This window comes from Emydura macquarii, unplaced genomic scaffold (genome assembly GCF_026122565.2).
Source record: "Emydura macquarii macquarii isolate MOO-44397 ecotype Brisbane River unplaced genomic scaffold, CSIRO-AGI_Emac_v2 contig_2473, whole genome shotgun sequence".
In the NCBI taxonomy this organism is placed as follows: Eukaryota; Metazoa; Chordata; order Testudines; family Chelidae; genus Emydura; species Emydura macquarii.
In genome coordinates, this window is record NW_027132610.1 from 5,279,868 (window position 1) to 5,302,021 (window position 22,154).

Genomic DNA, 22,154 nt, shown 5'->3' on the forward strand with positions numbered 1-22,154 from the left:
TCAGTTTTAGTAATCTCACTCCCCTGCTTTAAAAATATCCCGTTATTTCAGCTGGATGAGATATTCTTCTTCTTTTCTTGATATAGACTATCATATAATGATGTTGTGCATTGTTGAACAGTTACCATGTTTCACCTGGGAGGTGGCTGCATTTCAGTGGTAAATGAAATAATTCCCATATAGTCAGCTTGCATATCAGTTTGTTATGTGCTTTGGGTTGTTCCTGGTGGAATGTTGCTAAGTCATTTTAAAACATAGAAATATAACAATTCCATGGGTCCATGACACTATGGGTCATAGTGTCCATTTGACAGCACTGGAAAGTAAAGTCCTGTTTACCCACAGAAAACTACAGTACAAGAAGCAACAATGCAAAGCATTCCCATACCATCTTGCCAATGCACCTTACCAGTTACTTGGATGAATAAACCTTAGGGATGAGAGGAGAGACCTTTCTTCAGGGTCACCAATACTCAACCCTTTTGTTAAGTCTGATAACCAATGTGCCCCCTGTGGCAATAGTTTTGTAGTGCAGACATTCTGATCGCTGGGAACAGGCTGGGACCACTGTCTCAGTTCATGTAAAACAATACCAGATGGTAAATGCCTTTTAGTTCTACCTTATGACCTGCTTTAGACCGGATTCACCATTGCCCTGAGACATGTGCAGTCATATATGCCTGTGCAGAGTGGGTATAGAACACAACCAAATCGCCTGATGTAATTATTTATCCTGGTACAAATGATGACACAAGGTAAAGGGCAATGATTAATTTGGCCCTTGGGTCAGATTATGAGCCCCTTACTCCCACTGATGAGCAGTTACATACACAAGTAGTCACACTGACTTCAGGGGTTTATTTCTTCCCCTAATTGCTCACTAGCCAGAGTAAGAAGCTTGTAACAATCAGGCTTCAGACCCTCTGCAAAATGTTGAATCAAAGCAAAGTGCAAAAACAAAAATTAAGTGCACAACAAACAACAAACATGTGTGTGTTTTATACATCAACATGGAAACCCCCTTGGTTTTTCCTTATGTTACCAAATCTGTGGCAAAACTGTGATTTATTTTCCATATTTTGGATGTAACCAGTATGGGCTTTGCAGCTGTGACATAAAACTTCGTTCACAAAAGGGCTAACGCTAGGGAAAGAGACTGCTAATATGTGATTCATATTCTAGTTTTGTAAAATATTTTTCTAATTTCATCGCTCCAGGATAGAGCTTTATGACTTAAGCCAGAATTGCTGAAAAATGTTGCTGCTTCACTACTGCAGGCAAAATCTGTTCAGAATGGGATTTATAATGTACACAAACTCTCAGACAGTTCCTTTAAACTTACGGAAACTCCCATAATAGAGTTTTACTGAAGTCCAAAATAAGTCCTGGCCAACGTTTTTGCTGAATCTGTTGCATTCTAAAGCAGGTCTGGGTCTCAGCATGCTTTTCTTCCTGTCTCCTGCACGAAACCACCTTATATTCCACCCATGAGCATAACCTATAAAACAAGTACAATGAGATGTATAGAAATCCATCTTTCCCTGCCTAATGAATTTAATCAAGATCAACAGTTGTGTGAGATCAGTTTTGGCAGAAACCTGTGCAGGTGCAGGTTTCTATTGTTGTTCACTCAGACTATGGAACAGGAGTTCTCTTGTGGTCTATGCTTGAATAACCTCTAGCTTACTTTCCAACATTTTAATGAGTGAACAGTGGATGTTCTAGACATAATACTGTATTGAGTATATCACAAGTATAGGCATCATAGGACTTAATTAGGTGCTTGTTTCAAAATTTCTCTGAAATACAACATGTAGGCCAATACCCTCTCCATGGTATATCTCCTGTGTGTAACCAAGATGTGCTCTGGAGGGATAATAGACAGGGCATAGGGAAGGGAAATGGAGTATTCCCCCAAGCCATGGTGTTGTAGACAGTCTGCGCTTTCTCTCTCGCTCTCTCTCTGTGTGTATAGCTCTGTGTGTGGTGGCAATATATCCCTTCTTTCCCTGAACTCCCTGAGCCCACAGAGTCACTTTTACCTCATAGTCTGTAGAGGATACAGACGCCCAGGAGTATTCACTGATTCTGCTGCCCCCCGTGCTGTCTGCACTCACAAATGCTGGGGAACGTTGCCTCTTAAGAAAGAAAATTATCTTATTTTTTTCTGGTTAAACCTGCTAAAGCATTTTCCTCTGGATTTTTCTTGTAATAAGACATTAATAAAATGCAATTGTTTTCCTCATAGCAGCTTCCTTCTTGAGCATAATCATTTTAGAAACTTGTTACTAAAGTTCCCTAAATGCAATGGCAAGTTAATAGTTCACAGCCCAGTGGAAATACACTGACATATTGGAAAACACAGAGCTCGTGCTGACTATCTTCTAAACATTTAAGGACTGATCCAAAGCACGCTGAAATGAGTGGAAAGACTCCCATTGACTTAAGTGAAATCTGGATTAGGTTTTTATAGCAAAATATTCTTGCTGTGAATTTGGATATAGGGAAGCTCATTGTCTCACTACATGAGCAAATTACATGTCTGGTTGTGGGAATTTCTGCTTATAGGTGCCCGCTTGGCAAGGTACTTAGGCACATGTATAAATTTAAGCAAATGAATAGATCATAAGGAACTACTGATCATAATGTGCTTCAATCTTGTGCTTCAAGTTAAGTACATGCTTAAGTAGCTTGTTGAATATACAGGCCATAGTGAAGTTTTTAAGAGAAAAATGATTATTTTACACTCTTCTGTTTTGTCGAGATATATGGTATGTGCAATTTTGCAGTGACATATGTTTAAATGATCCTGACACTTTCAGCAAGGTTTATACATTTATTGCCTACATTTTTGAGACATTAGCTAGTTTAGCTTTTAATATGTAAACTGTATAACTTAGTCCTTTATTAGAAATGGAACGATTTCATATTTTTAGTTAATATTCTAGTCTTGTATACATGAGTTACACACTCTATTTGATAAATGTTGTTTAGACACATTACATTTTACAGCATGGCTTGCTTAATAAAAACTAAGTGAAAATTAAAAGACAATTTTATTTTCATGTGCTAACAGGTGGCATCTCCTGTTGCCAAAATCACACAATACAGCTTTTACCTAGCTTATAACTAATTTTAAATCCTCTTTTTGTGTTTTGAAGCACATTTTATGACTATGTAAGTGCCAGATGATAGTTTAAGTTTCAAATTTAAATTTGTATGTTTTTCATTTTTCCCCAACTGCCAAGGGAAAACTCAGAACCATTGCTTTGGTTACTACAAGAATTTGAACTTTTCAGTGGTTGCTGCAGTATAAAAACATGTCTATAAGCATATGGTGTACTTTCATTGCCCCAGACAGACATCTGGCCAGTTCCCATCTGCTGACTGTGACCTGAAGCGGTTACATTTTTGCCTCTGTCTCATTAGTGTGGGCTTTTTGCTGAGGTTCAGTAGCTCACGCATGCTGATCCATCAACTGTTTTCATTGGCGAACAAATCCATAATTAACAAACAGAAATGATAGCATCTGCTAATTTAAATTGAAACCACATCCTGTTGTGCGTTAGGTGTTTACCAGTGTGGGTACTTAGAAAAATAATGATTAAGTAAAAAAATTGTATTATTAAAGGTATTTTGGGCTATAAATAACACATTTCACTTCTGTTCATCTTTAAGCTAATATATGCATTTTATCATAGGGAAAAACTTGTCTAAATCTTTCTGGATAATTTAATACTGGAAACCTTGGTCAACACAATGCTTGTATGTTAAAATCATTTGCATGCCTTTATATGCTGGGTGGGCTGCCTCTGCAAGCACACAAAAAAGATTATGAAGGGTTTTAAAAATCTAGTACTTGTGTAGTGCATTTCAGTAGCACATAGTCCACTGTAGCATATGGTGCTTTGCTTCCAATGGCTGCCTCCGTGTTGCAAAGTGATTAATTAATTTAATTGAGACATGCATTTTTGACACTTTAATGTCATCAGAAGCATGACAGCCCAAAATCAAACAATATCTATAATGGAAGGGAAATTTAAAACTAGGTATTTCCATAACTCAGATTGTGAATGTAAATATAGTGTTCTCCACCAGCAACCATAATCTGCTTAGATGCATAAGAATGGCCGTGATTTGGCTTCCATAGACTGCATGTGTCACTGCTGAGCTTAATGCAAATTGGCTGATTAAAAAATGATGAATGGACAAATAAAGAACAGCATTTGAGCCTCCTATTGGTATGGAACTAGTAGAATTTTGCAAATTTATTTTTTAAACACCAGTGATCATCTGCAGTAAAACAGGAAATGTCATTGAAATGTATAGAAATTGTGGTTGTAATGTAAAAACTTCATTCTAATAGTGAGGAGAACATGCAAAACACTCAAACCACTGAAGCCAAGGGAGTCACAGAAATTTACACCATCTGAGGATCTGACCCAGTGTTTAGCAGGAAGGACATACAACTGTTCAGTTCTCCAAATGCCTAACTTTGGGTAGCTGCATTGCTTCTCTTTTGTGTATATCTGGGGATAGTCTCATGGCTAAGCACATAATAGAAATGTGCTGTGGCCTAAGGCAACCAAAAAAGTCTTTCATTTTGGTGATGAAATAAACGGTTTAGTTATACGAATTTAATATTGATGAGAGGCCAGATGAAATTCCCATTGAAGTCAATGGAGAGACTCCTGCTAACTTTACTGAGAGCTGGATTGGGGCCCAGTATAGGACCTTTAAAACAAACACTACATTTGTTTGACTTCATGCTTTTGAACATAGCTCTATTTTCTAAACAGCCCACAAACAATTGTGTCTGTTTCCATGATCCTCTCTTCTTATGAAGTCATTCCAGCTCTTCTATCACTGAACTTGTAATATGTTTCATGCTTAGTCTTCAAAGAAATGTTAACATTTACAGATAAAAGACTCTGTACTTCATCCGTGGTATGACTGTCACCGTAAGCTGAGAAACGATGACATGAGCAGATGATAAATATGCTTACACAAAAAAACTATTTTTCATGGGAGGCAACTAAATCATAAGTAAACCTTTGTTGCTCTATCTGTGAACTAACAGATCTGTCCTCCCATTGAAATGCTTCTTGGTTGACAGACTGGCTACTGCAACTTGCTGACACCATGCGACAGAACAAAGGGTCTGTCCAAGTTTTGATCCCACAGCTCAGTGCAGGCCAAGTTCAGCACAGCTATCTATCAGAGCGCTGGAATGTTTAGTGAGTGAATACCCACATTCTGCCAGTGAAGAAGAAAAGCTGGGTCATTGACTCTTCACAGAAAGAAGGGCATTCTCCCACATCAAAAAGGCACCAGCAGCCTTCATACAGGTCTGCATTGTATAATGGGTAGATTTTCAGCAAGTGCTCAGAAGACAAATGACGCTTTTATCTGCTTTCTAGCCCTCTGCAATAGGAGTTTACGTTAAAGCCACTTAACTGTCTGGAGTGCAGCCCTGTGGATTACCTGTTTGTGTGAATCAAGAACATTAACTGATCACATGATCTCTGGGGATAACAGTTTTCTATAACTGGTTTTTCTTTGAAGGGATCTTCAACAGCTTCAGGACTCTCACAAAGAATTCTATACACAAGTTCCAAAAATTAGGCAGGATTAAAAATAAACATATCTTCAGGCTGAGCATTGTGGTTTATGTTTCTGGTAAGTTCATTTATTTAGCCTTACCTACTGACTCAGTCACTTAGTAGTGTGTAACAACAGTAGGGTGGTGTATAAAACTTTCCAAAGTATATAAACATAAAGCTCATATAGCATTTAGAGCCTCATGGGTTAACTATCACACAGAGGCAGAAAGCACTGATAATCAGAGAAAAGGAAATCTCTCCTTCCTGAGCTTGAATTTAAGTGAATGATGGTAATTTTATAAAGGTTCATGTTCTAGATTTTGGAGTTAAAAATGTTATTTCCCCAGACCTGACTTTTTTGAAACAACATTAACAATAGATTTTTCTACAATATTTTATAATAATAATAATAATAATTAATAATAACTAAGCATGTGAAGCCTGTTTAAAATTACCTTGAATGATGTTAATATTGTATGAACCCTTATTCAGGAAACCATTTATACAGAATAGAAAAGCTCCCAGATATTTTGCTGCCCAGCCTTCTATCTTCAAAAACTCCCTTCATATTTTCTGCACCCATCTTTTATGGGATCCCAGCATTCTTCCCTTGATAGGCTTTTGTTTTTTCTTATAAAACACAATAGATTTCTTTCAAGGTAAGTGTTCAGGAATGATCCAATGACCTGCAACCCCCCACTCCTCCTGTTTCACTCCAAAGGTGAGTGCCTTCACCTCTGCCCACACACCAGGTTGCCATTCCTTCCAACAACCATCTTCAGGGGGCCACCTGATTTAGTACTAACTCCACGCCCCATGCTGAGAGTAGACTTATGAGGGGCTGGAATACATCCATAGTAACACAGGAATTGCTATACAGGATCAGATCTGTGGTCCATCTAATTCAGTGTCCTGTCTCCAAGAGTGGCCAACACCAGATGTTTCCAAGGAAGGCAAAAGAAACAGCAGAATCTGCCCATCATGAAGGTCTCATCCTAATCCCTGATGGAGACTGGTAGTTGGCTTCCTTTTTGTTAGTATTAATTAGTATAACTGGATAGTCCTGATACCCATATAAATGTCCATTCCTCCTGTGAATCTTGGCCTAAACAACATCCTGCAGCAGTGAGTCCCATCCCTCTTTCATGCTGCAGCAGTGGAACAGACAAAACTCCTGACCCACAGAGACATTTTTATGATGTATTCCATCCTTCTCCTGCCAGTGTTGGCACTCAGAGAGGAAACATTCATTCCATTTTCATTTCTTGTTTCATTGGTCTCCTATTAAATTAAAAAGCCATTCTGATGGCAAGTTGGGTTTTTCTGTTTGTTTTTTTTTTTTGGGGGGGGGGCGGTATGAAAACAACATAACTAGTCACTCACCATAGTAATAATATACCAAGTGAAGAAGTTCCTTCCTGAAGCTACACTCTGGATAATGCAACTTCAGATGATATTTTCATTCATATAAATGTATAATCTTCATTTGAAAGTATCTGAGCTACTTGCCTTGATAATGTCCTGTGGCAGTGGAACCTCTTGTGCTCACAATTAAGTAATGTTAGACTTCGTGGCACAGTGAATCCGTTCTGTCAAATTTAAGAACACTAAGATCTCTTCCCCCCATGAGAGTTATGGATAATGCCAGAATCCACCATTTGCTGTACACTGCTCAAGATGACACATGACTTTACAACATTGCGATCTTGCACTCTCCCTGGTCTACTGTGCACTTACTTAGGCATTGTGATTTAAATAAAAAACATCAAACTTGTTTTCCACCCTCCTATACACGCTTGGGGCTTTCTTAATTTCATATTATTGTATATCATGGAGCTGCTGTTACTCTTTAGAGTCATTGCATTTTTAAGAATCTAGCAAAGGTGCTTGCGTGTTCAAACTGAAGCGGAAGTTGTGATGTTTGCCTGTCCTATAAGACAATGGAATTCTTACAGGGTTATTTAAGGGATGAATTTGGCCCTAAATAGGATAAATAAAGTAACTACCTCTGAAAAGTTTGTTTTATTTTTTCAGCATTGTCACATTACCAATTCAACCCTTATAAGAGTTGAGATGGCAGCTCATTTTCACTGCACAATCAACACCTAGCCTGTACCTCACAGCTGTTTTACCTGCCTCTGGCAATACAAAAAGGATAAAATTATCTCCAAATCCGTAACACCTTTTTCTAAAACAAATTAACTGCTATTGTGTGAAACCTTAAACATGTGTGAGTACTAACGGGGATTTGCACAGGCACATAGCCAGCATGCTTGCTGATGCATGTGTGATTTGTACACACAGTTGCACACATGGTAAGTACACATGCAAAAGTATATGCTGTCCTTGGGCCTCAGTTAGTGAAGATCAGGCTGTTGATACCACATTAGGCTACAGAGAAAACATACAGATAAAATATAGATTAGAGTCTTAACTGCACCATTTCTCCTGAAAAGAGGGTCTGTAAGATAGCATAGTAAATTTAGTTACAGTACAACTATTACTCCCAGAGTGTGATTAAATCTGCCTTCTCTCAGACCACACATGTTACGTGGCTTGTTATTCCTGGGGGAGAAATGTTCTGTTCAGCCCACACCCTGCATGAATTATAGTCAAGCTGTCTTTGAAGATTTGAAGAGGCACAAAGGGGCAACCTGAAGCAATAATAACATTTCCTTAAACCCCATCTTTTCCCAATAATGCCATTTCTTCGGAATATGCAGGAAGCAGTCCCAGTTTACATTACCACAAGTCCTCTTCATAAAGAGCCTCTGAATTTCCAACATTCCTAAATCCCATTCTGTTATCCCCTGCTGTGTTAGTAAATATTCCAGTCTGTGGACTCATCTTTTTGAAGATCCTTTCCCTGGATAGTTGTCATCTGAGTTTTTCAGACATGACCTATAGATACTAAATAGGACTTACTTGGTGAATTTGTGACAAACAGGCCTTTGAAAGGTCGTTAGATGCCATTGTGAAGGCCACATTTGAGGAAATACTATAATCTTTTCAGAAAGTTCATTCTAATGATGGTGTCAGTGCACGGTTGCAGCCCAAGGAGTCTAGATCAGTTCAGAGAAGTTTGTGTTTAGTATTCAAATTCTGGATATTTATCTGAATTGATTCTACAAACCTCATGAGTAGAGCTGAATAAAAAAATTTCCACTGAAACTGGTTTTCATTGGAAAACTGGATTTTTAACTAAACCAAATGGTTTGTGAAAGTATTTGCTTTCCATGGAAAAAATGTTTTCTATAAAGGAATGAATAAAAAGGTTTTAGTTTTTCCCCAAAACTGAAATATTTCAATTCAGAAATGCCACCATGGTGCCTTATGGGAGTTGTAGTTTAGTTGCCTTATGTCCCCATCCTCCTCTATGAGATTACGTCTCTCATTCCGCACCATAGGTAAAGTGACCATATTTCCCTATGCTGAATACGGGACAACAGGTAAAATTACTCATGTGTGGTGGGGGGAGGAGGGTGCACGCAGAGTTGGCCAGGGCTGTGTGTGTGTGTGGCATGCAGAACTGGCTAGGGGTGGCACACACAGGGGGAGACACACACACCCCTACTTCCCCCACGTGAGAGCGTAATACCTACACACCTACCCCCCCTACACACACACACACAGAGGAGGGGTGACATACACACCCACACTCCCAACCCTCTCTCACACATGATGGGTGACTGACTGCCTGACTCTCCCTGCCCGGCGCTCTCTGCCCTCCACGCCCAGCTGAGCCGTGGGGACAAAACCACCTCTCCCAGTACCTGGCGCCATGTATTCCCAGCCTCCCCACCTGGTCTGAGGCCACCACCTGCCTGCACTCAATGGCTGCCGCAGTTCACAGTGCACAGCTAGGGCTGGCCGCCCTGCTGGACAAGCCAGAGTCGTCCCCGGAGCCTCATGAGGCAGGTGGGCAGTGGCTGTGCTGACGGACTAGCAGGGGGAGCAGCCCAGCCCTGTGCGCTGCACCCTCACACCACCACCAGTCTTGCACACCCACTCCCATTGGCCACTGGACACCCTCACCACCACTCACTGCTGATGGGCGAGTGGCTGGCAAGCAGGGATCCAGCAAGCAGGACCCGCCACAGCTGCAGCCATCCCCTGATGGCCCCCGTCTGAGTGTGGTTCCTGCACTTTGTCACCATTGTAAACTGGTACTGATCAGGAGGCAGAAAATACAGGACAATGTGCCAATTTTTAACAAAAAGTCAGGACATCTGCGAGAGGGTTTAAATATGGGATTTTCCCATCAAAAAGGGGATGTGCGGTCATCCTAACCATGGGACATGCAGGAGATGCAGGAATTCCCATGGTGCACTGCCTCCCCAGTGTTGATGGAGCTGGTGGTTCAGCTTTACGCCACCTTCTGGCCCCTTGTCGTGTAGGTCATGGTCACAAAACAGCATTTTTGGAATGCCACTGTCCTCTAGAAATCCCTGGCTGCTGGAAGGGCCCCATAACTACTAGAAGGTGTGCTGAGTGGTGAACTGATCCCAGGATTGAGAAATCACACAGGGTTACATCTACACAGCACACAAAGCCTGGACTGAGGGACCCAGGCTTAAGCATCCACACTGAATTGTAAATCTGGGTTTATAGTTGTTCTACCCAGGTCTCATAGCCATACTAAATGCATCCATACTGCACTATGCAGACCTTCCGGCTCAGGTCTGTGACATAACCTGCAACCACACTACAAAATGACAAGGCTTGGACCCAATTCACAGCAGGAATTGATGCTTCCTGACCCAAGTCAGACTGGTTTGTGTGTGGACGGAAGGGGCACTTGGGCTCAAACCTGAGTCAGATCCCAGACTTAATATGCACTGTAGACATACTCAAAGGAGAAATAAAGATGGGTCCATTCTAGTCTTCCCCAAACAGCTCAGCCCAACCAAGGAAGAAAGTGAAATTAGCTAAATGTTATGTCAGAATTACTGATCAGGCATTATATTTGTTTTTATATGGATTAGTGTTAGTAACCAATAGCAGATCTAATTAAACAGATGCATTTATACCAATCACTAACAAAATGTTATGAATCATCTAAAGTAGATTTAGTCATATTTTAAGGGAAGACAATGACTGGAATTTTAGGGTTTATATGAGATTTTTCTTGATATATTTCCATTTCCATTCGTATTTCAGCTATTTGGTTACAGCAGCTTCTTAATAAAGCTACCATAGGAATGCATATAGATAATGAATATGAATAATTTTGTGGAATTATCTGAATATTTAGACACCGTTGCAGAATTGTGTGAAAGCTGATATTTTATAGGGAAAGATTTAAAGTAGATGAAGTGCCTTTCATCTAAGCTGAGAAGAAAAGAGCTATTCAGATTAGTAAAGATTTGACAATGTGGTAATAACAACACAGATTAGTGTGGTTATGTGGCCACCATGTGGTAGTGGAGAGAAAAGTCAAACCCCACTTCATTTTGGGTCTTCCTATAACTTTTGGGTAAATGAACGCAACAAGTTAACGCATTCGTGTTGTTCAGGCCATACCTTGAATACTTTCCTCTCAATTCACAGGGTCAGATCTTCAGCCAGCGTAAATCAGCATAACTCCATTGGAGAGGCTGGTCTACAATATGGAAAAATGACCTTTGCATCAGGATTTTAATTGCTCCACAAAGAAACACTCGAGTTCCTTTTGAAACAATGCTGTGGCGATATTGTGCAAGAGCACTGGGAGGAAAAATGTGTATGAGCCAATGTCCATAGCCTAATTCATAGGCTAAAAGTAATAACATTTAGCCATGCACAGAGGCTTTGAACTTGCAGTTGGTCTTTTACATCAGCACAATACAAGGAAATGAAGGGTGCTTGGTACCTATGTACAGTAACAATGGACTGGACTTGAATATGTAGTTCCTTCAAACTTATCAGTTAAGTAATATAAACCAATCTAGATGTTCATTGGCTTTCCTAGCTAATTCGTAAAGTGCAATTTCTAACTGTGCCGAACACTTCTTTTAATAAATACAAATAATATTTAGAATGTGTATAGTGATTTATATTTTTCAAACAACTACTAACTAATCCTCACAGCACCTTTGTTAGGTAGGTATGTAAATATTATCACTGTTTTATCAATGGGAAAATGCAGAAGAAGTTGACTGACTTGCCCATGGCCATACAGAGTCAGAGACAAGAATTTCTGTGTTCTGATCCTTACTGTCTTGTTCAGTCCACTAGTCCATGCTGCCTCTCTAAAGTTACATAATGGCTGGCTCCTTTGCCTTGTTCCTATGGTTCTCCACCAATGACTGAACATGTGACTGCTTCAGTCAGTTTAATTTATGTGCTGTAGTGGATTCCTCAGAGCCCCTTGTTAAAATCATGCCACCAAATCAAAGAAAGGATTGGAATTAATCCCCTGCCTCTAAGTCCATCCCCTCCTTGGACATGACTAAATCACCTCTGCAGAGATGTCTTATCCTGAGGCTCATAAAAATAATCATTTTTAAGAAAAAGTTTCCCAGAGTAAGTCTCCCAGGCTCCCTCTGCAAAGGTGTAACCTCTGTCCTCACCAAACACACACACACTTCAGGTTATATCAAATGAACATCCTTCTGTACCTGCCAATTAACTCAGAATAGGTGTCGGGAATAAAATATAAACACTTCCAGAAAATAGAATTAATGTAAGTTTTTGTTGCCTCTCTGCTTGGTTATGAGAAAATAGGAAAAAGAATGAACAAGTACTTCATTTCCTCACCCCTCCTATCTGCAAATATATGGGCCTCGGTACATGGGGTTAATGAGAGGCTAAGGGGAAAATATTTGTAGGAGCCCCTTGTTAAATATTGGCAGACATCACCGTGTGCGACATTTATTTCAAGTTAATGCTGAGCCAACATTAACTTTTGCTGCAAATATTGACTCAAATAATGGCCCTTGGGCAGAGAAACAAGCAGCAGATAGCAAGGCTGACTTGACAACTTCCCTTCTGAATACCGACTCCTTTTTTTCATGCAGTGCTCCAAAGATGTGGTTTTGGTGTAGTGTGACATTTCCTTGTGGGTGGCTTTCCCAGCCCATGTTCATTTATTTTATTCTCTTGTTCCATTTATGCTGTATAGAGGAGGGGAATATTTGTCCCAGAATGACTAATTCTCCTTAGATTAGTACTTTCAAATTAAGAGTTAGAATGATCTTCTGGTTGTGGCACTAGACCTGGAATCACATCCAGTTCCCAGCTCTGTTGCAGACTTTCTGCGTGAGCATTGGCAATTCAGGTAGCCCTGATTCAATGAAGCACTTAAACACATACTTGATACCACCTCTATTCAGCTAAACATGTAAGAAGGTGTTTCCTGAATAGGGATGGAATTAACATGTGCTTAAGTGCTTTGCTGAACTGGAGCCTCTGTACTTCAGTTGCACATCTGTCAAATGCAAATAATAGTAATACTTCTCCATTCATACTCTATTTTTGACTTGTTTATTTAGACTGAAAGTTCTCTGGGGCAAGGAACATTTGTTACTTTCTATTGGGAAAAGGCTTAACATAAATGGGGGTTCTGATCTCAGCTGTAACCTGTAGGCACTACTGTTCTACAAATAATAACCTAAAACTTGTTTCCTTATCCTTATGGGATGATATTGTCTACTGGTTTTTGCAAAGATCACACTTTTTGTTCAGAACCCTTGAGTTATTTAAACAGGCTTGCTGGTATAAATTATATCTAACTTGTCTTAGTGAAAGTTTTCATTTTCCTGAAGTTGACCTCCCATAAAATAAGTTACCCATTTAAAAGGGGAGGATGCTCAAATTAGAGACCAATAAAATTCATCATTTTTTCGAAGTACTACTTTTTAAAAACATTGAATTTTATTGACCTCTAGTTTGAGCATCCTCCCATTATCAACAATCCAGTGTATTTAGTAACTCCATATAGTACACATTTTCCAAGAAGTAACTTACATTTTTATTGTATATCATGTCTGACTAGAAACAAAGAATTGAATTTGAGCCAGTTGTTGAACACATTTTGACGGATGAACCAGTATTTCACTATGTCACCACCAGAGAGCACTACTGCACTGTATTAAAAACCTAACCTTTTGATTTCAAAGCTGCATTTCTGATATACTCAGTCTTGGGGAACATTAATTTAAAACTTTGAAATATTCCTGAACCTTGCCTTGCTCTAGTTTTGCTTGTTTATGCATTTTATAGTACCTTTCAATTACCTCGTTTGAATCTCATTGCAATCACAAAAAAGGTGGTTATGTGTGTATAGTTGATTTACCTTCCTATAAAATAGAGCTTTCATTGACATTACTAGAACCTGGCACCACAAAATGGAAGATGGGATTTTTCAGTTTAAATCATATTTATCGTAATACAATTCTCTGATATTCCATCTAATAAATATATTATATATATATATATATTATATAAATATATATTATATAAATCTTTTTTCACTTTAATGATTTCATGTACCTTCCAATTGCCTTCTCTTTCATAGCTCTCTGTTTCAAACCAGACCTATTTTAGTAGTGAACTCTATGCTTCTAGGAGAAATAACCTATGTAGAATAGACTCTTATACGGCTCATCACAGTAGTATCTGAGCACCCGCCAATAGTGAATTAAGCAACATGATTTACATCTGTCACATACTGTTTGTTCTCTGAGCCTCTCCAAAGGGGAAGAAGTAAGTGCAATGGAGTGCAGTGATTTGGTAGGATTTATTAAAAATATAGCTGTTTGTTAGGTTATAGTAGGCAAGGTCAAAGAAATGTGCCTACCACTTGGAGCAGAAAGGGCTGAGGTTTCTGATGGTCCTTAGTTTCTGAGGGAGTTCATTCCACAGTCTAGAGCCTGCCCCAGAAAAACTTCGGTTTGCCACACAGATGAGCTTTATCCTTATCGTAGAGAGTTGCATTGTTCCAGAGGAGCATAATTGTCAACCTCAGTCTTCATCTTGGACTTCTAGTCAATCTTTTGGATATCTTGGGCCCACTCCATAGAGAGCTTTAAAGATAAGGACCGAGAGTTTCAATTTGATTCCATTTTCTATGAGGAGCCACTGTCTGATGTGCTGTGTTTCTGAGGAAATGTGCTGGAGCATTCTATAGTATCTGTAATTTCTAAATGCTTAAAGCTTCATGCCCAGGTTCATCACATTGCTGCAGTCCAGCCCAGAAGTGACAAAGGGGTGAATAATTGAGATCAGGCTATTGTTCACCAGGATGGGATGGAGTCTCATAGCCCGCTGGAGATGATAGAAAGTGTTACTCACAGATGTTGCTAAGTGAGAGTTTAGGGTCTGTGAGGAATCCAAAAGTACTCCTAAAATATGGAGTATGGATCAATTATGGGCATGAATCATCAACTAAAGGAGGCTGAACTTTAGTAGGCATCTATGAACTCTTCTAAATGCCTTTCTCTGACCACTAGCAAAAACTCCATCTTGCTTGGGGTCAGCTTCAGTCAGCTCTTCTTCATCCATGAGCTCACCTTGTCCAGACACTGGGCCATCTTGATGAACCAGATCATTGTGGTTACAAAATGTATTTGGATTAAAATAAGATGATGGATGTTGTGAATGCTGTTTGTTAATCATGTGACCATTTGATAAAAAGTTATTCAATTCATAACAAAAAAGAATTCATCATCAAAAATAGCAATATTTACCAGAAAAAAATCTTTGAGATCTACAAATCTTTGAGATCTACAATGTTCTGTCTGTCCATGATAAGTGAAAAGTCCTTCTTAAGGACCATAAAGACTCTTGAACAAATTTTGTTTATCTGAGATTTAAAGAAACATCAGAAATGAACCTAGATTTCCTAAGAACTTATGTCCATTCAAATCATAGCTGTGGAAGATAGAAAAGACAAGTTTAGATCTTCCAGTCCACCTAACTGCCAATGCAGGACTGTTCCCTGTGGTAAATGTTGTAGAGGCCAGTCTTTATTTAGCAATAGTTTGAGCTTTTATTCTCTTGTTAGTGTCACCATTTTATTTCTGCCCATTCCATTTAGGTCCCTAAGTAGCTGCTTGTGAGAATCACTACATTATTTTGAAGTCTACATTAAATAAAACCCATTAAACAAATTAAGCAGTTATGATTTCCTAATATTTGAGATCTTCATGAGACAACCATAGGACCAACCCATATCAAATCATAGAAAAATCAGCCTTAGTAACGTAAGAATAGGTGAGAATTTTAGGACATTTTTTAAGCTGATTGGATGTAAAGGTGGTAGTTAGTGGTTTACTATATGGTGTTTCCAACTGAGTCCAAGCAAGTTAAGTTAAATATGCAGCTGTATACTAAGGCATTAAATGGTGCAAGCAAAAGATACTAATGTAAGGGCATATTTTAAAGGTATTTAGGCATTGCTTAGAGTTGCAATGCCTAACCTGCTAGGTGGTCTACTGCCTTGTGAAATTTTCACCCCCGAGCTAGGGACAGTTAAGTGCCAAAGGAAGGGATTTTCAGAAGCCAGCAAACTGAACAGGGAGTTGCCTAAGCCAAGCAGGAAACAAGGAGACCCAAGCATAGCAGCCTTGAAGCCAGGAGACATAGGGAAGCCCCACACACAGCGGTACTGGCCAAAAAATTGTCCTTGTCAAGATCAACTGCAAGGAGTGGCTTCTGTTGAAAGCTCAAGAACACACTGCTGTCTAGGGAAATGCAGAGGAAGGATAGAAAGACAGAACCATCTCCCTTTGTAGACCTCCACACCTAGAATGGACAGGGCACAGTCAGCACAACCAGCTCCAGACTCTGCACAAACAAGTACCAGACAGAACGATGGTAAGTTGAACAAGCCTACCGAAAGACTGAGGCTGGACATGTGATCTCACAGGGAAGGATGAGGGTGGGGGAGCAGCCATAAGAAAGCCCGAGCAGTGGGTGAGCAAAGCAGCAGTCTCACATGCAGCAAATACACTCAAATGCCATATCCTTCTTCCATTGGCTCAGTGCAGTGCCAGACCCCAGCCTCTGGACATCCTCCCAGAAGTTACCCTAAACCAAATTCCTGAAGAGATCAGGAATGCCCTGCATCTGATGGCAGCCCTGGGTCTATATCACCTCCTGGCCAACACAGCAGCCCCACTCAGGAAGGGAACAGAGCAGATCTTGGAGCACTTGAGGGTGGCTGGTGTCAGCCTCTCTGCCATCACAGTGATGAGCAAAGGGGAGCGGGACACTTAATAATTACAGTTGTGGCAAAGCAGTAAATGTGAACATTTTGCCATACTCAAGAAAGAAGACTGTACAACGCATGTGCAGAACTTGTGCGCTTTATTGATGAGTGGTTAGATTATCCATATGTCCATGCTCTGGACAGAACTGTGTAGCCTGATCCTTTAATGGCTAATAATTGTATTGATTGCCAATGGATAGTAAGTAAAACAAAAGGCTAAGCTAGCTCTGTGGGCTACAACGGTCACAAGTGCCACTACATGGGTCACAGCGCCACTACAGCATGCTTCAACATCAGATTCAGGTGCCGCTTCAGCCAGTTGCTCTTCATCCATGAGCTCACCTGGTCCAAGCACTGGGCCATCCTGACGAACTAGATCATGCTAGTTACAATATGTGTCTGGATTAAAATAAGATGATGGATGTTGTGTTTGTTGGTCATGTGGCCATTTGACAAAAAAAAATGGTTCAACTCGTAACAAAAAGAATTTGTCGTCATAAATAACAATTCTTACCAGAGGCAGTGGACTGACTGATGCAATGGTCAGCTCGATGACTCTCTGTATTGATTCAGAGGCCACAGTGGTACTGACCCAGATGGGCCCTGGCAATGCATGTCTCCTGTGGGTCAATGCACTGAGGTCTCTCTGGAGATATCGCACAGGTTCAGGGTGGCGTCCTGGCTGAGTCTGTGCTGCTGGATGCACATTCATGCTGGTATCCCCAGGGAACTCTTTCAGGGTGGTAATTGTGGGCATGAGTGTGTGGGCAACAATGCAGACTTTGCAGCTGGTGCTGCCCTGTCTTCTCCCTCCAGTTCTCATATTCCTCCTGTAACAAAAGGAGTGTTTGAACCACAAAGATGTTGATTATGTTGTTGTCTGCTCTCTGGTCTCCTCTGTCCCTGCCCAATGGTGCAGATCCCTCTCCCACTTCCAAACATTGGTGACCCCCCCCCCCCCCACTCCCTAGCCCTGTCTCTCTCCAGGGATACTCACCTAGCCCTGACTACCTGTGATTCCACCATTGTTCCTGGCCTGCACTGTGTCCCTCTAACCACTTCCCAGCCTTTACCAGCTAACCTACCACCTATTTTTCTACCTTATCTGTCTCCCAGAAAAAGTCTGTCTCTCTTACTCACACTCACCAAATGTGTCTTTTCTGCAGGTACTCTGCTTCTTTGCTACTATAAATGGCCTGCATCCAGTCCTCCTAATGCAAGGGCTGGCAGGTAACAGGGGTTAAGCATTCTCAGAACATGACTATTGGATCGGCCACCACTGGCAAGGTAGGAATTTCCCTTTCCTAGTTTGAAAATGATGTTTGGGGCCTCCAGGGTTTTGGCTTGATCTAGGGCTGCGAGCAGCTCATTAGCTGTGGGATGGCAGCAGAGTTTAGGTGGGTTTGAAAATGCTGATGAGTAGAAAATTAGGCACCTCGGGGACATAGATATTTATAGAGTTCGATAGCAGTGGCCTCTACATGGTAGATTTAGATGCCTATCTGCATTTTTAGGTACCTAAATAACTTTAAAAATAAGGCAATAATGGACCAAGGTTGGAGCCTGAGGCAGTCAGGAATTAAGGAGCCTTGTTACATTATCTCACCCTTTTTCACCTGGGTGGGTGTGGTCTGCTGGAGACTTGATGGCAGAAGGACTGAAGATAAGAAAGTGTAGCTCATATAAGGGTTTTCCAGCAGGTTAGATATATTACTTGGGGGGTGGATTATTAGTCTTCAAGATAGTGGTTTTACTCTAGTTTTTTGTTTTGTTTTGTTTGTTTGAAACTCCTGCTTTTATTTGTTAGAGTTGCAAAGTTCAAATACTGTGCTAAACTTCTCAAGTATTCAGTGGTGTTTGGCTCTGGATTTTGGTTTAGATCATTTCTAGCTAGCACCTTTTCATTTTAAACTCCCCTAACAATAAATCTGTCAGAGGACTTCATAGGGTGCCTCTCAGTATAGTACCTAACACTTAAGAGAGAGTCTCTGTGTGTGTGTGAGGCTTTTGCTGAAGGACTGCGGTGCCATTTTGTGTCAGTATAGGTTTCTTCTTTTAGTTGTTGGGAGGTGTGGTGTTTATTTTAGAAATTTTTTTTTTTTATCTATCTAAGGTACTTATATGGTCCCTATGTGAGAGTTTCACCATTTTTTAATGTATTTATCCTCTCAATACAGCTGTGAGTTAAGCAGTGCTATTATCCCATTCTACAGATGGGAATTGAGGCACAGGCAGTTGGATTTCTAAAGGGATTTAGGCATTGTTCAGTTCAGCAGAGCAGCCTCTAACCCATGGGCCTCCCCTTTTCCCATAGTGGAATTTTCACCGCAGGCTAGATGGCTCTGTGGCACCCAGGCTCCTCATAGAATTAATGGGGATAAGTAGACACTTAAGCAAGGGGTTTTTCAAAAGGCAGCCAGCAGAGTAGGGAGCTGCCTAAACTGGCTGGGAGTAAAATGCTGGGGAGAGGGGATTAGGCACCTAAGCAGCTGACCTGGTGTGCTTGTATGACAAGGTGTTCAGGATCTTCAGTTTCAGACCCTCTTCTGGAGTTAGGAACCTCAGTGGCTCACCTGGCTTAAGAACCCCATGCCCGTCCAGCCAAAACTGTCTCTTTCTCTTGGTCTCTTGCTCACAGCTGATACCTCTCTTGTCCTGGTGTCCCTGTGCCCCAGCTGCCTATTGTGAAGCTGCCGTCTTGTTCCCCCCATCACCTATGGGTGACCTGCCTTCAGCTCTTCTGCTGTGGTCTGTCAGTTATCTGGGCTTGGGTGTGCTCAGAACATACCGAGGAGACCCCTAGGGAGATACGCACTTCCCTATCTACACTTAAAATCCCACTTTGGGTCTCCAAGACTTTGGCCTGAGCTAGGCTCTGAGTAGCTTGTTAGCTGTGCGGCAAAAGCTGTGTTGAGGCTACTCTGAAACTGCCAACCCCTGGAGTCTTAGGCACCGCGGGGAGCTGGGTGGGCCTGAACTGCAGCTTTGACAATGCCAGTGGCACCTACATGAAGGACTTAAGTGCTTTTGTGTCTGTTTAGGCACCTAACTCCCTTTAAAAATCTGACCCAAATCCTCAAAGGTACTTAGGTGTTTAACTCCCATTGATTTCAATGAGTTAAATACCTTTGAGGGTCAGAGCCTAAATAATTTGCCCAAAGTCACCCCAGAAATCTATGGCAGAGCAGGTCTTTCAAGTCCCAGTGCAGTGCCCTAACCACTGAACCATCCTTCCTCAAATTTCAGAACAAAAGCAGGAGTCAGATGGAGATGATCACTGAAAAATATAGTGACAGAGTGAGCTAAATGTTAGTCTCACATACTTAGGTCTCCATGTCTCTGCAATTCAATCACTGTTGAGAGCCCATGTGATAAGGCTGCAGCTATTGACTGGAAGCAAATGGAAAGTACAAAAATGCGTTTGTTGTGCAGGTGAGCTTTCTTTTGCCTTAAAAGATTTAACGCTATTAGTTGTCTGCTGCATTTATAAAAGACAAAACTCCACGTTTGTGTCATCCTCACTTTACTTAGGTCACATGGTAGATGCTTTTTCATTTACGGTTGTAACATTCCTCTTATCTACACAGTTCCATTTTATCACTATTAGATGACGAATGGTGATTTATGCTTTTACACACATTCATGACTCCTGTCATGCCAAGTGTAACCAACAGGAATAGTTTTCAGGTTTCAGATCTAATACTCCTTTAAAAGCACATAGCCAGCAAAACAGGGGAAGCAAAGGCTACATTTGGGAATATCCTGATATATTTGTAGTTCTTGGTAATGTCAATAATACTCGGACCTATGAGGAAGAATTACCTGCAGAATTCTTTCTTACTAAAAGCAGCATAGTCAGCACCCATTAAAGCATCTGCACTAGACTGAGTACCTCTTTTCCTTGGTGGTTTCTGTTAATGAATGTGTACAGGTCAACAAACAATACAGGGACTCTTATGCTTTCCCTACTCAGCATCACAAAGATGATCTTTTTTTCATCTCTGTATCCCTAATCCCAACAAAAATATTAAGAGCTTGCATTTAATAATTCATTTTCAGAAGTTCAGAAATATCACCCTTAAACTACTGGGAACATTGACTTCCTTCAGCAGCTGTGCAGTCGCACATGGAACAAATATATACATTTTCCTCATTTGCTATGTTTAGTAAAATGATTTGTGCTGGTCTTTATGGAATAAATGCTACATATTGAAAATGTCTGGTAAGCTTTGTTAAAAAGTGCAAGAGAAGCAATAAGATAATAGTAGTATAAAAGATGAGCCTGGTATGACTATAGCTGTACAAAGCTGTAGAACTAATGCCAGGTCATGTTCACCATAGATTTAGGTTGGATTTATCAGTTTTCAAGTTTTGTCTCAAATCTGATACTTAGGTCTGGTTTACCAAGAGGTTTGTGAAACTCAGTCAGTTGATAGTTGGTGTGGAAAACGTGCAAAAAAGAGCAACTTTGGCCCTCACGCTAGGCGAAATGTGGTGGTTTGGGCTGAGTTTCACTCTCAGGTTTTGGGTTTGCTTGAACTCAAAACTCAGGTGGCTCAAAAAAGGTGAATTGAAAAACACAAGGTAAAACCAAAACTAGTGAACTTCCAACAGCTCACAATGAACTTCCATATACAGCTGTGTCTTAATATAAAGAAAAGTTTGAAAAATGTTTACAGAAAATGCACAGAGAAGTGCACTGAAAAATGCAAATAAATACACTTCTAGCTGTACTCTCTTCTCAGATGGCACTAGGGTTTGAGGAAGTTGGGAATATGTAGAAAAAATACATTACAGTGCCTTATTTTCCTAAAATGCCTGTAAATGTAGGTAACTGATGAACTGACCCAGATGATAGACACAAGTCATTGGGAATATATTGTTCTACTCTGAGAAGAACACAAATCCTCATTTCTAACTTGTATTATGTAACAGGTATTCCAAATATTACAGGAAAATCCACATCCAAACTTTAACTAGCCATTGACTCTGCTTTCTACCCTCAAACTGACTACTGAGCTGTGCTCCCTTGTGTTTTCAGAGACATAAAAAGTATCCCACAAACTAAAAAAGGTATGGGCAGGTTTTCAAATTCAGCAATTTTTGTGGAAGGGAAAAAGCGGTAGTGCTCCTAGAAGCCAAACTTTTCCTGCATAAGGACATCTTAAGTCCCCTCACAACTCCTGTGCTATCTAAAAACACATGCCAAGGGGAATACACATTTCAGAGGACCTGTTCATGGCCTTCCAAGAGTAAGAAATATGTTAACAGGAAATGCTTTTAGAACAGCAGTGTTTGTCACCCATTGTATGATTCCTTTGCGTTTGTAATTAGAGGGCATAACCACTGGTGAAGAATAA